Below are 23213 nucleotides of genomic sequence, written 5' to 3' on the forward strand. Positions count from 1 at the left end.
GCCTTCAACTGACTACATGAGGCCCATCCACATTAGGGATGAGTAATCTGCTTTACTTAACGTGCTGATTTAAATCTTAATCTCATCCAAAAGCACACCCATAATAATAATTATTTAAATTAATTAAATAATAATATTTGGCCGAATGTCTGGGCACCCCATGACCCAGTCAAGTTGATACATAAAATTAACCAACTCAATTTCCCAAAAGCTGGGTTTTCATAAATCTGACTCATAAAATACAGTAAGTGGACCACTAGTCCACTTATTTTTTATCAGTATGAAATCCTTTTTCAGGAGCTATTCACTGGAGTTTTAAGAAAAATCGTTGCCTGACACACCGCTAATCTAGAGGTCATATCCAGAGTGACATCATTTTATGAGAGATGACTACTGGTAAAGTGGTATATGTTTCCCAACTGTCACATAAATGGGAAAGGTGCGCCTATTTCCTTTCTGAAGGTATTTCAGTGAGGGGTTTTGTTATCAGAATACCTTTCTAACCTCCAGAGAGCCCAGCAGACTCCAAAGGTAAGGAATGGCATGATGAGCAAATTCAATCCATTTAATTCTTCTATTCCATGACTTCGAATTGGTTATGTTAAATTGGGAATGCACCTCAGCTCAGGATTATGATTAGCCTCACAGATTGCTTTGTAGATGAAAGTCTTCAGAACTTTCCTATTAATAGTCCTCTATGGAGGATATTGATCTTTGTGAGAATACTGCTTGCATCCTGATGCATGCAAAACTTATGGCTTTTATTTTTATCTGTACCTTTGGATACTAAGGCAATTAATCCTCACCATACAAACAGGACTGATACACCTAATTTCTTAAGCCATTACCTCTTCCAGGTAAACCCTAGTGAGGACTTCTAGCCTTTATGCAAACCTTAAAAAAAAATTCAGAATACTTTTTAATGACTGAAAAGTGTACATGGATCTAAACCTCCAAGGAAGGTGAGCATGGGGATTTGCTCAAGTGCTTCCCTGACCTTCTCTTGGCTCTGGAAAAGTTTGGATCACTTAGACAATTTTGCCTGAGTGTCTAATTCATTGAGGACAAAAAGGAATCCCAGCCAGTGATGGCAAAAGGGGCATCATCACACAAGCATGAAGCTCCCAGGACAACCCTCCCTACCTACCAAAGACTACTCCATTTATTTATTCCAACCAATCCAGAAAAGAAGGAAGGCAGTGAAATTGCTTAAAGCCAACTCCGAGGGCTGAACTTAAACTCAAGGGACATGTGAAGGCCTAGACTTCATTACAATTGTGTAATAAAGTGGCACTGTTGATTTATTTAAACATTACCTCACTGGCAATAGCAAATATTCTGATATTAAAAACATTAACCTGAACAATGACAATAAATTTCCTTCAGAGAGACATGTTGTAGTCTCTTTATACCATCAATAAAACCATGCCATCTGCCATCCGCTGGCTAATGTAATAACACACACCCAGACACCCCTATACATACACTTAAACTACTTTTGGAGGATATGAGAAGCTTGTTTTTCAAACAATAAATCGATAAGATTCCACTCTGAGAGTCATCAACATCCAGAAAGAGAAGCTCACTCCTTTTAATTCAAGTCCCAGATATTTATAGAGCAAGGAAAAGATTCATCACTTAGGTAGAAAGCTGCTTTCAGTTACTTTTCTTCTTTTTTTCTTAAATCTCTTTTAAATGGAAAGCAGCCATCCTTTGGCTATAAATAGATAGAAGATAGAAGATAGATAGATAGATAGATAGATAGATATCATTATTTACTTTTGAATTTAATTAAAAACATAAAAGATTAAAAAGCCAACATGCTTTTACTGCCATTTTGTTATTGTACATCAGATAAGAAAAAGGAGAACACAGATCTCTGCAGAATAATGCAGAGAGTGGCTTGAACCTGTGCGTGAGGTGGAATTATGTTGTGAGAGTGGGGGTCATGGGAAGAGGAACCATTGTAAACTAACTGGCTAGTTAGAGCCTGTCTAGGCATGTGTGGAAGGGGAAGGCAGGAACAGAGCAGAAATAATAGGAGAAAGAAGAGAGAAGAAGCTGGAAAACTGAAAAAGAAAAACAAACACACTAGGGAAAACAACAGAGTGGTTGCAAAGTAGAGGAAAAGTAAGTCCAAAAATGGTAAAGTGAGGATTATTATCCAAGCACCTCTGACAATAAGAACTTACTGAAAAAGTTGAATTAATGAAATCAAATATTTCTTCAAATCAATCAAAATATGAAACTGACTCTTGTTCCTTGTCAGAAATCAACGTAATTTTAAAAGATTAAGTCCTCCTTTGGGAACAGTACTCTCCTAGCAATGTTGAGCTATTTTTTAAAAAATCATCATCAATAAAACACAAACTAAAAATCTCACTGGCAATGAAACCAGTCAAAAACCTTAGGTTGAAAATCATTTAATATGTCTGTTTTAACAATTTATGCTATGTTTAAACAATATTTGGATAAACAAAATCTAAATAAGGCTGAGGTTTTACAAATAAGTCCCTCAACAGAACATGTTACAGAGAAGGGAAACATGTTCTCGGCTCAAAGAGTTTTTATGTGAATTACATGTAAACCCCGCGAAAAAATGAGATGTTCTGAGATTTAGTAAAGCCATCTTGGATCCTCTAGCAATAAGTAGGAGACCGTCTCAATGATTACTTCCAAAACTCTATTCTTTAATGGGTATGGAATATTTATTTACTTCAGCTTAACTGTTTTAATAAAGGGTTTTATCTTTTTTTTTTTTTCCTTTGGAACTGCTCATGGTCTACTCATAAATGTGACTCTGCTATACTATGACACCTGGTGGTCACATACCTAAATTGAATGTTCCATATTTTAGAGAAATGAATGTTATTCCACAAACTTAAATAATAGAATGGTAAAAGAAGTAATAGAAAATACCATTAATCAAAGTCCTAAAAATAAATGTTTGCATAATTGGGCTCACTAAAAGAAGGCTTTTTTAAAGTTCCATTTTGAGGGGCCCAGTTCAGAAGCAGTCTGAAATCTGATGCAATGTTATGAAGGACTTCATGTCAACTGATCAGACCCTCAGAAGATAGTGCTGGCTGAGGCCCTGAGAGTCAGAAAGGAAATTATATACTTGGAATATGTCTCTCATATATAACTCATTCTATGAGGCCAGTATCTTCCTGATAGCAAAACCTGCCAGATACACAACTAAAATAGAAAACTGTAGACCTATATCCTTGATAAACATAGATGCAAAAATCCTCAACAAAATACTAGTAAACCATATCCAGCAGCAATACATTAGAAAGCTAGGCCACCATGATCAAGTAGGTTTTATCCCTGAGATGCAAGGTTGGTTCAACATACACAAATCAATAAATGTGTTTCATCACATAAACAGAACTAAAAACAAAAACCACATGATCATCTCAATACATGCAGAAAAGACTTTTGATAAGATTCAACATCTCTCATATTTAAAACCATCAACAAACTAGACATTGGAGGACCATACCTCAAAATAATAAGAGCCAATCTATGACAAACCCACAGCCAACATACTGAATGGGCAAAACCTGGAAGTATTCCCCTTGAAAGCTGGAACAAGACAAGGAAGTATGCCCATTCTCACCACTCTTATTCAATATAGTACTAGAAGTCCTAGCCTGAGCAATCAGGCAAGAGGAAGAAACAAAAGCATCTAAATAGGAAGAGAGGAAGTCAAGCTATCTTTGAGTGCAGATGGTATTATTCTATACCTAGAAAACCTCTTGGTCTCTGCCTAAAAGCTCCTAGATCCAATAACAAACTTCAGAAAACTTTCAGGACACAAAATCAACGTAGAAAAGTCAATAGCATTTCTTTACACAAACAACATCCAAGCTGAGAGCCAAACCAAGAACATAATCCCATTCCCTATAGCCACAAAAAATAGTAAAATACCTAAGAATACGGCTAACGAGAGAGGCAAAAAAAACTCTACAATAAGAATTACAAAACACTGCTCAAAGAAATCAGAGATGACATAAACAAATGGAAAAACACTCCATGCTCCTGGATAGGAAGAATCAATGTTGTTAAAATGGCTATACTGACCAAAGCCATTTATAGATTCAATGCTATTCCTATCAAACACCAGTGACATTCTTCACAGAATTAGAAAAAACTATTTAAAAATTCATATGGAACCAAAACAGAGCCTGAATAACAGAGGCAATACTAAGCAAAAAGAGCAAAGTGGGAGACATCACATTACCCCATTTAAAACTGTACTACAAGTCTACAGTAACCAAAACAGCATGGTACTGGTACAAAAACAGACACATAGACCAATGGAACAGAATAGAGAGCCTAGAAATAATACTGTACACCTACAACCATCTGATATTTGACAAAGCCAACAAAAACAAGCAATGGGGAAAAGATTCCCTATTCAATAAATAGTGCTGGGATAACTAGCTAGCCATATGCAGAAGATTGAAACAGGATCCCTTCCTTATATTACATATAAAAGTCAACTCAAGATAGATTATAGAGTTAAGTGTAAAACCCAAAACTATAAAAACCCTGGAAGACAACATAAGCAATACCATTCTGTAAATAGAAACTGGTAAGGATTTTATGACAAAAACACCAAAAACAACTTCAACAAAAGTAAAAATTGACAAATGGTACTTAAACTAAAGAACTTCTGCACAGCAAAAGAAACTTTCGACAGAGGAAAGAGATCACCTACAGAATGGTTGAAAATATTTGCAAACTGTGCAACCAACAAAGGTCTAAAATCCAGAATCTATAATGTACTCAAACAAACTAACAAGCAAAAAGCAAATAAGTCCGTTAAAAAGTTGGCAAAGGACATAGACACTTTTGAAAAGAATAAAGACACATGGCCAACAAGCATATGAAAAATAAATGCTCAACATCACTAATCATTAGAGAAATCCAAATCAAAATCACAATGAAATACCTCTCACACCATTCAGGTTTATTATTAAAAAATTAAAAAATAACAGATGCTGGTGAGAGTGTGGATAAAAAGGAACACTTATACACTGCTGGTGAGAATGTTAATTAGTTCTACCATTGTGGAAAGCAGTTTGGCAGTTTCTCAAAGAACTTAAAATTTAACTACCATTTGACCTGGCAATCTCATCACTAGGTTTATGCCAAAAGGAATATAATTATTCTACCATAAAGACACATGATTGCATATGTTCATTACAGCACTACTCACAACAGCAAACAAATGGAGTTGATCTAAATGTCCATCAATTGTAGACTGGATAAAGAATGTGGTACATATACACGATGATATATTATGCAGCCATTAAAAAGAATGAGATCATGTTCTTTGCAGCAGTATGGATGGAACTAGAGGCCATTTTCCTAAGCAAACCAGTACAGGAATATAAAATCAAATAATGCATGTTCTAACTTACAAGTGGGAGCTAAACATTGAGTACACATGGACACAAAGAAGAGAACAACAGACACCAGGGTCTACTTGTGGGTGAAAAGTGGGAGGAGGGTGAGAATCAACAAGCTTCCTATCAAGTACTATGCTTATTACCTGAGTGATATAGATTATTTCATCTATACAACAAACCCCGATGATGCACAATTTAGCTATTTAACAAACCCGCGCATGTGCCCCTGAACCTAAAGCAAAAGTTTTAAAAATTAGAAACTAAATAAGCAAATAAATAAATGCTGAATGTATGAATGACAAAGGGGCTCAGGGTGGTTAAATAAGTTTCCCAAACTTATGTATTAATATTTTTAGTAAATATCAAGGGTCAAGATTTCAATCCATTCTGTCTTCTCTAAAACCTACATGCTCTCATTGATACCACAGTGATTAGTAAGCAAGCTTTAAGAGGTTTAATAGTTTAACTGTCTCTTCATGTGGATGTCCTTTATAATTTAGTTAACTTACTTTGGCATGAAATCTCTTTCTTGAGCTGCAGGAAGCCCAGCTGCAGGATCTATTTTCCACACAGTGCTAGAGTCCTTGGAATACTTTGAGACACATATGTCCTCCTAAACCCCTAAAAAAGAAAAAAGAAATCTTCAGTAGGAAAATACCTGTATCTTTTCCCTATTCTCCTAGGAGTCTGATAAAATTTTTATCCATTTATATTCCCTTGCAAAGCAAATGACCATATTTAGCTTCCTGATGAGATCTTTTCTAATTATGATTTTGTGCCTTATTGCATATCACTAATATCTACCAATATTCTACACTGAGAGATTTAATTCACATCCTCACATTTGCTTCTGCATTAATCCACACTTGAGGCATGAATTCTAGAGTCAATTTCCTTTAGATGCATTGCAGCCGTTTGGTCTGACTTTAACCCAGCATATGCCAGACCTCCGAATTGTGTCTAGTTTAATCCCTAAATGTTAAAATCTGTGTTCAACCTTCAACCTTCCACCCAGCTCTCTTATTTTTCCATACATTTAATTTACCATACACCCATCATGTTCTACCCAGTATTTATGGGTATTAAATACATATAACTTAAGAAACAAACTTGTATAAATCTCTTCCTTATGTAAGTTTTTTAGGGTAATAATAGGCCTAGATTAAAATAATTTTCACCATCCATGGACTACCTGCCTCTAGACATGAGAATATAAACCCATGATCAAGCTATTACCTACAGCCGGTCCTGACTGATGGGGTGAGGAGACAAAAAAGGAAAGCAACTGGAGCACATTACAGGTTCCTTGCAAGAATATATAAGGTCATCAGGACAGGGTTCTAAAGGGAAAGAAAACATGTAAAAGGGAGAAGATAGAGAGTCATTAGAGAAAAAACAATCTTGACTGTATCAATACTTGTCCCAAGGCCCAGTCCAACCCCTTCAAAAGCATGATGACTATTGACCACAGTGGGGATTAAACATAAGCTGCACAACAGAAAGCAACTCTCTGAGCAACTCTCCCTATAGGACAGGTTTCTTATTTCTCCACAGAAAAGTGTTCCTTGGTGTCATTTTTCTGTTTTATTAGGTAAAACTCATTTCATAACTCTCAAATTAATTTCAAACCATTTATCATGTTTGTGTTTCAAAAGTCTTTTTCACTGCCAAGCAAACAGAGGATGATAAAAATGGCTGGATTCATTTCAGTCCAGGAGCAAAGGATTCTATTTATTTTCGGTACTAAATCAAAACATGACTGAGTTTGGTTTCTACTTTTAAAGAAATTGTACTGATTTTAACTACACTACAGGTATAAAAGTGCCTATGAAGAGATGGCCAATCCTTAATAAAAACCCAAGCCATGGAAGTTTGCTGACTTCTTACCATCTCTCCTAGGTCCTGGGGCAGAAAGTGCTTCTTCCGTATCACTAGAAGGTACAATTCCCTAAACTCCATGAGCACCCATGGGATCATTGCTTTAGTCTGTTACTGTGGAAATCATATCCTAGGACAAGTCAAGAGCCAAATCATGGGAACAGGGTGAGGCAAGAGAGGCACTCACCTCAGGCTCAAAATTTAAGGTGGGTAAAAAAATAAGTTATTAAGATAAATAATATTTATGTGATATTTTTGAAAAAGCAATGACCCAAAATCCATGATGAAGAAAATATCAGTTTTTAATACAAACAGAATCTGACCCTGCATGTGCGTGACACCTTACTCATCTCACCCTAATCCCAGCTCTGATGTCAAGTTGGGCTGGAAGGTCTCCATTGGCTCAGATGTAATCCTTCCTGAGGGGAAGGTTTGGGGGACAGTTGCAAAATAAAAGCACAGAGAAAAAAGGCAACAACCACTGAGGTGTAACCTTAGGAAGGATACTGACTATTTAGAGTATCCAAGGCCCACATGGATCTTATTAATGGGCTTTCCCAGAAAATCAGTGCCTTCCTCCTCCCATCATTCCATCTCCAGAAACATGTTGATGTTTACTTGGCCTCTGCATGTTCAAACATAGCCTAGGATATTTCCATACCACCATGCCCTCAGACAGGACATCCCTGCTCCAGCTCCACTGGCAGTGATGTGCCCCTATAGCTTCTGAGCCTTGATGATGCCCAGAGGTCCCCTCTGAACCCAGGCTTTTCTCAAGTCCCACTTTGTCTTGAGCCCAAGCCCTTCTAGTTCTAACATAGCATGGTTAAAAAAAAATTGATGTCAGTGGGCAACAGTGACCTGATGTTTTTCTATTTTCTTAATATTTAGAAAAATATAACATCATGATTCTTTTCTCTGTTTTCATTAAGGTAACCCAATAACATGACTTCCAATTAACAGATGTCTCATTCCTCCCTTAGGTGTGGCTAGAACCACCCAGGCTGAATAGGTCTTTTTCGTGAAACCTTCATTAGTGCAAATGGCACAGTAGGTAAAAATGGAACTTCATACCCAGGTCTTGTTTTAAATATGATTGCCGTATGTACTTGTGAGTCATACATTATGTTTCTAGGCAATCCTGCCAGCAACAATGCCAGATTAAGGAAGGTCTCTGACCTGAGGCATTAACTAGAGAAAGTACTTTCTTTCTTCAGTTCTGTCCCCACAGAGTACTATATTTTGAAAATAAAAACAAACCATGTGCCCATGTGGATCACACAGCAGTGTGCATTGCTACAAAAACAAATGTTCCCAAAAACTTATAGACCATATTTGAAGGTGGTTTTCCTGATCTCCTGATTGTTGCTCTAAATAATATAATTGGACCGTCACTAATGCCATTTGATTTAAGCAAAACTAATCCTTGAAATCCAAAAAGATTTCTGAAGTTCCCTTTTTAGAGAAAATAGACACTATAATTTTTCATAAATTTATGTTAAAATGGGCTTCAATTTGCTATTTTCCTGTAGTAGCTTTTTATGTGAGTTTCTTTTCTAAGGCCAAACATTGAACATTATGTCATATTTATAAGGATTCTGAACACTTGCTTCATACCAAAAATGGTTATGATGTTATGGTTTTCTTAACTTTTTATGGGACAGACACATTGTCTCTCCACTTCTCATATTTCAATCTTTTTCTTGCTTCTGAAAAATTGTACCTAATAGAGATAGGAATTGCATCTAATTTAGCTTATTCCTTTTTTCCTTATTATGTATCATTATTGTTCTCTACCATAGAGGGAGACTACCTCTGCATATACTGTGGTACCTCAAAGGGAGGTTGGCTCTATATATATTGTGGAACCTCAGAGGGAGGCTGGCTCTGCATATACTGTGGAATCTCAAAGGGAGGGTGGCTCTGCATATACTGTGATACCTCAGAGGGAGAATGGCTCTGCATATACTATGGAACCTCAAAGGGAAGCTGGCTCTGTATATATTGTAGAACCTTAGAGTGGGGTGCAGGGCTCTGGATAAACTGTGAAACCTCAGAGAGAAGGTGGCTCTGTATATACTGTGGAATCTCAGAGGGAAGGTGGCTCTGTTCATACTGTGGAACCCCAGAGGGAGGCTGGCTCTGTGTATACTGTGGAAATTCAGAGGGACTTGGCTCTGTATATACTGCAATGGCCATTTGCTAGTACAGGAGGAGGGGAAAGCATGCCTTGAAGCTGACTAACAGATGGCTACTTTGCCTTTCCATCAAGCAACACTTGAGAAGCTGGTTGTTCTCAGTAATATTGTTCATCACATTATGCTACAGTCTTTAACTACTGAAGGAAATTGGTTGTCTAAGGTCACAAAGGAGACAAAGTAATCTTTTATTTTGCATGGGGTTTTAATATTTTTTTTGCCCCAGGCATAACAGCCACTCGGAAACCTGCCTCATTATCCATGTTTCCTTCTGCCTTCTGCATCCCATTTTATTCATCTCTCCATCTTCCTCCATCTTAATTTCTTGTCTCAGTTAAAATGCTAAGAGAAAAGGCTAGACTCTCAGGATCTAAGTGAGAAATGGTGGTGGGGATAAGAATGGCTGGGGTTGAAGCATTCCTATGTTTTTTTTTCTTCTGATTCAGGTGTGGGGGTCTGTTAGACAGGTTCTCTTATCTTCTATAACAGTTACAGCAAGAAGTCTGAATATAGAACCTGAACAAACCTGCTTCTGAAAGCAGACCCGAGATTATGATTATCTGGAGCTCCAGGCTCAGTGAATATGCTCATTGCTGGTATACAGCCAGTCATTCAAGGGTTAGCTTAGGTAAACGCCTGCATTTGGCTGCAGTTAGCCTGGCCCAGACTGATAGATTCAGTTAGCATGAGACTATCCTCACAGGCAGGTGTCTGCTTTCACTGTGACCCAACTCAGAGATCAAATACTCTCCTGGAGTCAGCTTTTCATTCTGTTCTGTCACTAGGCTCTAGGATCCTTAGCAATATCAAAGGGTGTTCCCACAGGGCATGATAAAGAAGGCCAGGCTGGCCCTCTAACTGAGCTAGCAGGACCACAGGAGTGTGGAAGTTATGATTCCTTTGAAATGTATGCTAACCTGTGTGGTGCAGCAGGGGTCCCAGCAGCACTCCATCACTGGCCTCACTTTTGCCAGTTTCATTCTAGAATTTGTGTTCCAAAAGAAAGACTTGAATAAACTCATTCATTTCATCAGAGATAACATACAGAAGGGCACGTAACTTATTTTTAATGTGGGATAATATGCATTTATAGGCATTTTCTTGGTTTCTCTACCTTTTAATGAAAGCAGCTTAATCTATTCATTACACATGATTGTGCTCTCCATTAGATACAGCCTGGTGCTAATCAGGTCAAAGACTTCATTGCCAGAAGGACCCGTTGGTTTTATCTCTTTCTAAGGCTTCATTGCTCACAAATTCCAAAGAACTTGGAAATGTCTGTGTAAGGAACATGGCTGTGCTTTGGTCAAGGAATAGGCCAAGGTAAACATCCAGAGTGACTCAGTGAGTTTAGAGCGCAAGCATATAACTCCACTTGTTGTCATAGCCACGTAGACATAACATAGAGAAGCTCACTGCCATAGCCATAACATAATGAAGGCTCATCACTTGGCTGTATGCCACTATTGTCTGCAAAAGGTATAATTGTCCTGTTGACACTGTGCAGGAGTGCTGGTGCCTAGAGAAAGAGAGAGAGCCAAAGCTGTCCATCTTTGCAGATGGACAGAGGGGAGCCATGATACAGCTCAGCTCACTTGTGCCCAGAGAGAGAAAGAGTTAATTGCTAACCCTGAAGCTGCTAACCCTGAAGTCAGGGGAGAGCTGGCCGCACAGCTGTATGTGGGATCCCCTGTCTCAAGAAGCCGAGACGGGGCAGACAGTGTGAGAAAGCTGTTGATGAGAGCTGCTGCTGAATAAAATCATCCTTCACCTGCCTGTGGCCCCCCAGGTGTTCTTTGTGCTCATCCACCCACTCCCTCAAACTTCAGCATGGGCTGGAACCCAACCCTGGGCATGACTGTTGGCGTAGTCGTGAACCTGACTGTCTGCCATTGTCACATGAAGTACAAGAAGATGGATTTGAACTGGCCTTTCATGGTACCCACATAACCTACACATACAAGAGACAGCATTGATTTCTTGTTGTTGTTGTTGCTGTTGTTATACCACAGCATCACATGATGCTCTGGGATGGCCAAGAGAGGCAGCAGCTACAAGTAGAATGCATGGACCCAGAAGGCCTCAGTCCTTCCAGTTCCTAGGTGTGTGACTTTGGGTAAGTCACTCTCCTTCAGCTTCTTCATCTGTAAAATAAGGATGAAAAAAATTAATCCTTGTACCACTTTCTGCACAAGATTGTTTTGAAATTCACAATAGATCATGCACACAAAAGTGCTTTAAAAACTACAACATCTTTTAAAAATTACTGTTGTTATTGCCATTCACCATTTTAAACCATAATCTCCCATTATTCATGGGTAGAAATCATCAGGGCACAGCTGGAGATAGTACACGATTCTTCAAGTTTAAAACCAGAACCATACAGTCATTGACTTGGAGTAGAAAGAAGATGGTCTTTCCTGTTACATAGAACCATACTAGGACTGGATTCCAAGAGCCCACTCACTCCCAAAGCAGGAGAACTAGGTATGGAAAAAGAAATGGGTCCTCATCAATGAAGTCTGAGTTAGGAAAATAACTGATATATGGGGAATCCATTATTACCAGTACAGAATTGGACCTAATCTAACAAGCACCTACTGAATTTGTGGCACAGAGGTATAAAAGAACTATGGCCCAGAACAGATAGGAGTGGAGTGGAACATTTCTGAGTGGGAAGATCTTTCTTCCATCAGCAAATATTTGTCATAGAAGTCCTAAGGATTTCTTAGAGTGACCCAGGCTGTCATTACTAACTCTCATTTTTCCCATTACAAGAGATACTTATTGCCCTGAAATAGATAATTTATTAAAAATATCTGATTACTGAAACTTTGGGTTTCTGAGTAACCTTAGCTAAGTTCCCCAAACTGGTGATAGATGAGACATTGCCCAAGTCCCACCAGCACTTCATAGTCTCCACCATAGGCTGTGAGATAGAGAGCAAACTCAAAGCAATGTGTTTAGACAACATGGGTCATTCCCACAAGTCAAATTTGGGAAGCAGAGGTAAGTAAGGACCACTGAAGATTTCTGACTTTGGCTTAGAATAGTTTTATTTTGTGGGCCTTTGGTCCATGGTGCTAATTAAGTGTGTCTGGAAGGGATATTCAATTTGCTGTGCTTCATTAAGTATCTACTTACAACCTCACAAATAATAATTTTCAAATCTTTTACTAAGATATTTGAAAAACAAAACCATTAATCTACTTCTCTCTGGGTAATTTCAAAGCATTTATCTCCATAGTACCCAAGAATTCAGACAAAGACAAATCTGGTAACAAAGGAGAAGAAAATATCCTTGGTGTCTCCTAAAAAAAAAAAAGAAACAAGAAAAATCTGAATAAATACAAACATGATTTGAGTACCTTTCTGTCTGCTGGATATAATACTGACATACGAAGAGCCAAGCTTTTTAGGATGCTAAGACTTTCTTCCCCTACTTTTGGTTGTTTAAATGAGATTCCTCTACTCCACCGAAAACATTTGCTGACGGACTTACTTCAGTCTGTTGTTGATCAGACTGAAGTTTACACAGGTTGGAGAATTTATCTGCCCTACAGCTTCCCGATGGAATATTCGTAACTAGTCAGGTACAAACATGTTGTTGATAGGACAGAGCCCCTTTTTGTGTGTGTGTGTGTGTCTCTTCCTCTCCAACCCCAATTCCAACCATGTTAGTAAGAGAGACAATATACTATTATTAAATGTCATTTGAGAAAATATGATCTCATGAATATTTCAGTTTGTCTATGAAATCAAAATTGCATTATCTGTACTCTTCAGTGCTCACCACATAATACACCTCATTTATTTGACATTATCACAAAATAAGATGTTTCAAATAAATACATTTTCCAGGTAACCATAACTTACATTAGAGCCAATGTGTTTTATTTGAACTACTTTACTTGAAAATGTTTCTAAAGTGCTTTGAATTATTTGCTGTGGCTCGAGCAGGGGTTACTTGTTATAAATTTCCCACTTTACTTTTTGCTTGATGATCCAGGGTCAACACTATGAACATCCTATTGCTCTGCTGTGTTGTAATATAGATGTTCTGCTTCCCAGCATGAGTGGAGAGGGCCACTTGCCCACATACAAAATGGCCCCAGGCACTAAGTTGTTTATTTGTAGTTCTTGTTTCTACCTTTCAACATTTCTGTTCATTCTTTATCACAATATGACCACCTGTTGTGACCTCTTAATGATCCTAATATGTTTGTCCTTTCTAATATATTGTTTCTAATATACTATGAGCCGGGACACCATACTCCTACACTTGTTAAAATTTTGTATGGAGTAAGAATATACTGTCAAGATCAGAGAGATTATACACATAAAGCACATCAACTTAATATATGGGTATTGAAAAATCTAGATGGTTCCTGTCAGCTTTTTAAAATATTACCTTCTCTTTCTCAGCTGAATTTTACATAGAATAAGTGACCAGTAGAAAAGGGAAGTGTTCTAGAATTTAGACATGTGAGATGGCTTTGAGTTATATTTATTCATGGCATATTTTTTAGAGAAACGGTTCACCCTCCAGATTGTGAGAGTAATCCAGATCTTGGAAGGGATTTTTGTATTAGAAAAGTTATCTGAGCATTATGAACTTGTCAATATACAGGGTCTTGGTCTTGATCATTTGGCCATTGATATATTAGTTTGGCCACTATTAGATCCTGCAACCATGGGGCCTGGTTAAAGATGTCTTGTTAATGTCATGGGTCTTGCAGTCGCCACAATGTCCAAAGGAAAAAGTGGCTGTGACTATGTCAAGCTCTCCAGTCTTCATGATCTAGATGGGATGGCCACATGCTCTGCAAAGGCAGGAGGAGGAGAGGGACTGGAGACCTGGGAGTCTGAGTTAGGAATGTCACTGCCAGGGTAATCTCAGAAAGATGGAAACTGTCCTTGAAAGAGGTCAGAAGTAGCTAACTTCAAAGCTATTAGAATGAGGATTTCTGAACTCTGTTAAATAAGTGTTTTAAAAACAGATCTTGCCTTTTCTCCCACACATATGATACCATAGGAAGTTGAAAATTGGGGTACCTGAGTGTAGTCAAAGGATTCTCACAGACAACCTAACACAAAAGGAAGAAACATCCCTGGCTTAGCACTTCCACCTCCCTTTCCTAAACAGTTAAGGAGCTCAATACCCCAAAAAAGAAATATAGTTAAGTTTGTTTTATCTCCAATACTTGGAAAGGGCTCTAGTCAAAAGTTTTGCAGTTTAGTCAATTTTCTTCACATTTTTAAGTGAAACCTTTAAAAAATAACAACAGAAATTGTTCTCAGCCTGTTATGAATTGAAATTTCAAAAGTTTGAAGGAATGGCTGAACCACACCCCTGGTCTCTTACAGAAATTATCTGGCCATCAATTCCACTCAATCTATTCTGTCATCTGACCCTGAACTTTCATCCTCTCATATTTCTATAAATCAGAAGCAAGTTGAAGTTCCAAAGAGGACTGTAGTAGATATGAGCCAACCAGCTTACATTTAAAACATGGCCTGGGAGACCACAAAATATTCCTTTGATTATATATATGGTTCTTAACTATGACCTAAAAAAAGACTCAGTCTTTAAAATAAGTCACTACTACAGCAAGGAAGCACTCTCCTGTGGGGAGAGTCCATTTAGTCAATCAACAAACAAATATTGGGCACCTAATGCCTACAAAGACTGTGCCAGAATTTGGGACCACAATGGGACATAAAAAAACCCAATTTGGGTACTTATAGATCTTGAAGTCCAGTGAGGTAGACAAACATTAATAAAAACTTATGCAAAATTAATTATTTAAATATCATTATGGAAACTGCCATAAAGGAAAAGTTCAAGGAATTCTGTAACTGGGTATCACAACCAAACCTGGGAGTCAGCAAAGGCTTTCTTGAGGACGAAACATTTAAACTGTCTTGAGGCTGAAGAGGCATTAACTAGATGAAGAAGGGGAGACAAGTATGTCAGAGAGAAGTAGAAATACAGAGCCCTAAGAGTTCTGTTAGCTCAGATCAATCGTATGAATTATGAATAGGCATGTTCAAATCTGCATGATCCTTGAGTACTCTTGCTTGTGAGTCTGCAGCCTGTTCCCCCACCCCAATCCCACCAAGCCCTGGGAGTCTTCTTCTACCACCAAAGTTACTCAGACCCCTCCTGCCCCTAAAACATTTATCATATTCTTCACTTAGTGGTAGGCACTTACTGTCTTGAACTACATTTAAAAATTGTGTCTTACTTATATTAGTCAGCTCAGGCTGCCATAGGAAAATACCATAGACTAGATGACTTAAACAGCAGAAACTTATTTCTCACAGTTCTGAAGTCTGGGAAGTCCAAGAGCAAGGTGTTGGCAAGGAAGGTTTCATTCTGAGGCCTCTTCTTTTAGCTTATATGCAGCCACCATCTTGCTGTATGCTCACATGACATTTTTTTGTGCACGTTGAGTCCTGGGGGAGGTGGGCAGAGCAAGCTCTCTGGTGTCTCTTCCCATAAGGGCACTAATTCCATCATGAGGGCCCCATCCTCATGACCTCATCCAACCTTAATTAGTTCCCAACATTCTCATCCCCAAGTACCATCACATCGGGAATTAGAAGTTTGACATAAATTTTAGGGGGATACAAATATTCAGTCCATAACATTTTTCTATGCATATATATCTTGCCTCCACAACTATACTGTCAGCAAGAGAGTTTAGTGGAATCATTTTACATGTCCCTCAATCCTCAAAGCCTCTTATACATATCAAATCCCCATATCAAATTGCATATGTGGCAGTTAACTAGTTGCCAATGAATTATCTATGGCCCTGTCAAATAATGAAACATACAGCCATTAAACACACTGAGTCTTATTTAAGTGACCCCTGTGAAGGTCACTCTACAGGTCAAATGATTCAATACTTGACTAGTGATATAAACATTTGTCCTTTGGTTTCCTGAGTGTGTGTGTGTGTGTGTGTGTGTGTGTGTGTTGGGGTTCCTTTTTTTTAACGTGATTTTTTAGCAGCTTTTTACTGACATATTCTTTCCTTGCTGAAATACTTATTTCCATACCTAGTTACATTTAGGATGATCAAGAAAAAGAACTGCTATGTGAATGCCTGCTGAAGACATACAGTTAGATAAAAATAAAACACAGAGAACTGGAATGATTCCAAGTTTGCAATGTATGTGTATGTGAGAATCAGTAGATCAGAATGATTAAGAATAAGAGCCAAATACAAATCCAATTTCCTATATTTGAATATAAAGTTCACCATTCACTAGATATGTGACTCTGGACAAATTATCTAACCTCTTTAATCTGTATGATTGGCATAATAATGATACCTACCCTCATAAGAGTGTTATGAGAATCTATTGAGTTAATATTTATAAAATGCATAGAATAGTGTCTGACACATTTAAACTTCATATATTTTCATAAATGAAATGAAATAAATTGAACTAAGATGAATATGATAAAATTAAGTTAAAATGTGCCATATTAAATATAAAATATATAGAAATATATATAAAATAGATGTGAAAATATGTTAATAGAGGTGATCTATGATGATAAAGTTATTTGATTATTACTTTCTTTTTGGAGAGAGAGATCTGTATTTCCAAATTTTCTACAATAAACACATCATACTTTTAAAACAAAAATAAAAATATAAACATTATATAAATATGTGGAAATATATGTATGTGTGTATATATACAAAAAACATATATAGTAAATTGTTTACTACTTAAAAGTCAGTGTTCTGACAAACTGGAATAATAATTATCTTACAAGGAAATTGTAAGAATTAAATAGGTAATCCATGCAAAGAGCTCTATCTATGCAGAAACATAGAAACCCACCTTTCTCTACCTTGACTAATATAGGTTACAGCAAGGCACTCTCTTGACATCTGGCTTCAGGTTAGGTTCGGCCACAGCAGAGCCCTAGCATGAGGTCACAAGGCGAGGAGAATGACATTGTGGCCTCTCCTGGACACCTTCATTTGAGGTCACCCTGCAGTGTGGCCACATCCTTCTAACTAAGGTCAAACTCTATCAAGATAGCCTCTGTTCAGAACTGACTCTGGCAGGTTTTGATAATAGCTCCTTCTCTCTTACTTCACTCTAAGATGATAATGGCCCCACTCTTATTAACTAGAGGTATTACTCAATTGCTTCTGTGTTCCCTACACTTCGCCCATATCTATATGAGTATCCTTTTCTTAGAGCTTCTCATGAACTGTTCTAATGGAACTTGCTGTCTGTTTCCTGCCGGGGACTGCATGACACAGGACTGACATCATCTGACACCAGGTGACTGCTCAGTAATTACAAGGTGGGTATTACCATATGGGTGACAAAACAAGTGCAAAGGCTGAATCCCCAGGGCTAAAGTCTCATGATCTGCTGGTAGTGCAAGTTATTTGTCCTTCACAGAGCCTGATGCTTTATTTCAGAGAAAAGAGTTATGTGTATACATATACAACACATAGAGTGCTTACTATGTGCCAGGCAGTGGTCTATCCTGATTTTGTCCTTCCCTCATGTTGAGTACCCTCTTGGGAACTAGAGGTCTCAGAGAGCCTTTCTATTGTTCTTGCATAAGTTTGCCCTTATAAGGCAGCTTTCGGGCTAGTGACAGAAGCTCTGACTGACTGAAATCTGAGTGTAGTCTATCAACACACTACTTCGGTTCTGGTCACCAAATTGTGTGAGGATTTCTCCCCACCAGCAACCAGTTTTCCAGCAGACACCAACTAGTGTCATATAATTAAATTCAATTTTGACATTCTATACATGGAGTTCATGTCAGATCCCACAGGGTAAGGGTTCAGTCCAATAAGACTGACCCCCTACATTAGACACCAATCACAAGTAATAGATTTTCACCTATATTTCTTACTGGCTATAAATCGGGGTTCCCCCCTACTCCCTCCTTGGGTTTGTTTAATATGCTAGATTGCCTCACAGAACTCAGGGATACATTTAAGATTTGCCAGTTTATATATAAAGGATATTACAAAGGAAGGATACTGACAAATAGCCAAATGAAGAGATGGATAGGGCAAGGTATTTGTGCAGAGGGTTTCAGGGGAAGATATTCCCTGCCCTCACTTGGTACACCTCCAAGCACCTCCAGCAACCCTGAAACTCTTCGAGTCCTGGAGAGGTTTTTGTGGAGGCTTCACTACATGGGCATGATCGATTACATTGTTGGTCATTGGTGATCAACTCAGTATTCAACCCCTTTCCTCTCCCCAGAGGCTGAGGAATAGAACTAAAAGATTTAATCATCTAATCACATAGTTTGTTTTCCTGGCAACCAGCCTTCATCCCAAGGTTATCCAGATGCCCATCAAGAGTCACCAAATAAAACAGAAGATACTTTTATCAACTGAAAATTTTCAAGAGATTTAGAAACTTTGTGTCAGAGGCTCCTACAACTCAGAAAATTATAAAAGTGTTAGGAGCTCTATGTCAAAAACTGGGCTGGCGGGGGGTGTCAAAGACCAAATATAATGAAAGATTCTCGTAGGGCCCCTATTTACAAGAGTTTCAAGATATTTATATCAAGAGTTGGGGGAAGATCCCAAATAAATATAATTTCTTATTATATCACATTATCACACCAGCTTATGAAGTACATAGTTTATAGATGAGGAAACCGAGATTCTACAACATTAATTAATCAGGTTAATTAGAAATAAATAGTGTCTGGCTCCAAAATTTGTCCTCCTAACATATATATAAGCATCTCCCAGAGCACAGGTCACACAAAGTCATCAAGGGCTTCAGCCTTTAGGGTACTTGTAGAAACTTCTAATGATACTAGGGGCAACTGAAGCCCCTTAGCAGCAACCGGCAGGGGTACCCCTGGTCAGGAAAGAGAAGGCCATTGGAAGAGCATTTCCATGTGATTTTTTGTGGCATAAAAATATCTGGTTATTATAAGCCATTTTTTTTTCATCATGCAGAGTGATTGAAGCTACCATTTTCTGGTACAGAAGGGTGATAGTTCTCCATTGTTCCCTAAACCTGGTTGTTTTCACTTTTTAGCCTAGAGAATAGATTTTACACCTCTAGATTATTAGCGCTCCAGGGCAAGGCTGGAGCTCTTTGTTTGATCTGATCCCATCTATGGTTGATCTGCTTGTGCATTCATGACGTTGTGGATAAATAAACCATGCTTATTATTAATATGATTTATTAACAGTGTACAGGGCAGGCTCTTCCCCATATGTTTTAGCCAAGACTCCCTTCTGACATGCACTAGAATTTCATAAATTGAGCCATTCCCAAATAAAGAGGTAGGTGCTATAACCATTGGAGAAGCAGTTGGTCTAGTGATTAGGAACACAAACTCCAAAGCCTAACTGCCTGAGATCATATCCAATGCTGTCACTTTACCACCTTGTGCCTCAGTTTCCTCAGCTGCAACATGAGGATAATTGCATTATTTCTTCACAGACTGATTGTAACAATTAAAAGAGTGAATACATACAAAGTGTTTAAAAGGGTGCATAACACATATGTACGCTACTAAGAGTATTTGACCAGGAACCAGGAGTATTTCTGAAATCTTGACAAGGCAGGGAGTGTCAGAAAGCAGAGACTCAAGGAGTAGATTAACTGACTGTCTTGTAGACTTTGAAGTAAAAAGAACCTAAAAGGAATAAAATATCATGGCTTCTCAGATGATCCAATCATCAAATATTTTGGAGCACCAAATATATGCCAGGCACTATTTGTTAGGCATTAGAGATACAGCAGTGGAGTAAATCAGGCAACAGAGGGATGATATATTCTAATGGAAGAAGATTGGCAACAATACTTTGGATTGGATTGGATTGAAGGATCAATACTTTGTATCCTTCAATCCAATCAGGCCGACACTCGGTATTAACCATCACAAGTCTGCCCCTTGTCAATTTGAACCCCTACACATCTCCTGAGATCATACATAATCTTCAAGTAAAGACAATAATAAGGTCATAATTATGCCTAACATAATACAACTATCCTTCATACTAGCCGAAACACATCAATCCTCAACCCAAATACTATTACATAAAGTTAATGATACTTAAATGCTGATGTGAAGTCAATAAATCTTATGTCACATGATAAAGGAGAAAGGAAATAAAATGAAGATATTTTCTTAGTACAAGTGTATACATGCACAAACATGTTTTTAACAAAAGAGGGAGAAAGTACTCGCAACAATTACAGTCCTCATTTCTGCAGCTGTTCATGTGGTCGTAGCTGATATTGATAACTAACTTCTTCTACTACCCATTCTATATTCCCCTTGCCTTCAATAGTATCTCAGCAGGTTGTAGGTATTTTCCCTGGTAGAGTGACCCAAACCTTCATTCCTAAAGCATCTGGGTCATTTGTAGTCCTGCCTGGATTGGGCTGTTGTAGTTTCCCATTGACCTTACTTGCAGGGCATGGTAATATTAAGAGACTCCCTAATGGATCTCCTCTATTCCATGCATACTCTTCTTTACCTCCATTATGCAGTAGAAGACTGATTTGATATTGATAGTCCAGGTCAATCACACCAGCCAACATTGTAACTCCCTTCTTAGCCTGTTGACTTACAGGTAGGAGGACCCAAAAGTGTCCAAGTGGCACTTCCAGTTTAATTGAATCATTCTCGTGTCTCCTGCTCCTGGTGGCATTGTTCTTCCCTCTGGAACTGAGACCTCTAGGCCAGCAGAATGTAATGTTGTAGGAACAGGAAGCAAAAATTTTGCTAGTGGATCACTAGGGTTGATGGTGAGTGGTGCCACTTCCACTTCCACCCCTTGATTCCTGGACCCGTGAATCCTGGCTATGGGAGAAAGAGTACCGTATGTTGGATGCCAATTCAGAGCATACATGGCCTTCTGGAGAACTTTGCCCCAGCCCTGCAAAGTATTGTCACCTAGTTGGTGTTGTAATTGTGACTTCAAAAGGCCATTCCACCATTCTATCAGTCCAGCGTCTTCAGGATGATGGGATACTTGGTAAGACTGGTGAATTCCATGAGTATGAGCCCACTGCCACACTTCTTTAGCTGTAAAGTGAGTACCTTGGTCAGAGGCAATGCTGTGTGGAATACCATAACAGTGGATAAGGCATTCCGTGAGTTCACAGATGGTAGTCTTGGCAGAAGCATTGCATGCAGGATAGGCAAACCCATATCCAGAATAAGTGTCCATTCCACTGAGGACAAACCTCTGCCCTTTCCATGATGGAAGAGGCCCAATATAATCAACCTGCCACCAGGAAGCTGGCTGATCAACCCGAGGAATGGTGCCATATCGAGGGCCCAGTGTTGGTCTCTGCTGCTGGAAAATTGGGCACTCAGCAGTAGCTATAGCCAGGTCAGCCTTGGTAAGTGGAAGTCCATGTTGCTGAGCCCATGCATAACCTCCATCCCTGCCACTGTGGCCACTTTGTTCATGGGCCCATTGGGCGATGACAGGGGTGGCTGAGGAAAGAGGCTGAGTGGTGTACACAGAACGGGTCATCCTATCCACTTAATTATTAAAACGTTCTTCTGCTGAGGTCACCTGTTGGTGAGCACTCACATGGATACAAATTTCTTAACAGTTTTTGACCACTCACAAAGGTCCATCCACATACTTCTTCCCCAAATTTCTTTGTCACCAATTTTCCAATCATGCTTCTTCTAAGTCCCTGACCATCCAGCCAAACCATTGGCTACAGCCCATGAATTAGTATATAATCGCACATCTGGTCATTTCTCCTTCCACGCACAGTGCACAACCAGGTGCACTGCTCAAACTCCTGCCCGCTGGGAAGATTTCCCTTCACCGCTGTGCTTCAGGAATGTCCTAGAAAGGGGCTGTAGTGCTGCAGCTGTCCACTTTCAGGTGGTACCTGCATATCATGCAGAACCATCTGTGGACTAGGCCCTAGTCTTCTTTTCCTGTCAACTGATCACAGGGAACTCCCCATGAAGCCACCAATGCAGGCTGTGGGAGAGAAGGCAGGGTGGCAGGAGTGGAGACCATGGGCATTTGAGCTACTTCTTCATGTATCTTACTTGAGCAGGACCTGCTCAAGCCCTGTCATGTATATACCACTTCCATTTGATGATAGAATGCTTCTTTGTATGACCCACTTTATGGCTCGATGGGTCAGAAAACACCCAGTTCGTGGTAGGCAGTTCAGTTCACATGGTGACTTGATGACCCAAAGTCAAACCTTCAGTTTCCACCAAAGCCCAGTAACAGGCCAAGAGCTGTCTCTCAAAAGGCAGGGACTTTTGAGATGAAAGGGACTCACTTCAAAATCCTAGAGGCCTCCACTGTGATTGACCTGTGGGCTCCTGCCAAAAGCTCTGAACAGGATCCCCATCTGCCACTGGCACATCAAGCACCATTGGATCTGCTGGGTTATATGGCCCAAGTGGCAGAGCAACTTGCACAGCAGCCTGGACCTGTTGCAGAGCCTTCTGTTCTGAACCCCACTCAAAACTGGCAGCCTTTCAGGTCACTCAAAAAATGGGCCAGAGTAACACACACAAATGAGGAATGTGTTGCCTCCACCATCCAAATAGGCCCACTAGGCATTGTGCCTCTTTCTTGGTTGTAGGAGGGGCCAAATGCAGCAACTTATCCTCACCTTAGAAGGAATATCTCAACAGGCTCCACCCCACTGGACTCCTAGAAATTTTACTGAGGTATAAGGTCCCTGA

Source organism: Pongo abelii, chromosome 4 (assembly GCF_028885655.2).
Source record: "Pongo abelii isolate AG06213 chromosome 4, NHGRI_mPonAbe1-v2.0_pri, whole genome shotgun sequence".
NCBI classification, from domain to species: Eukaryota; Metazoa; Chordata; class Mammalia; order Primates; family Hominidae; genus Pongo; species Pongo abelii.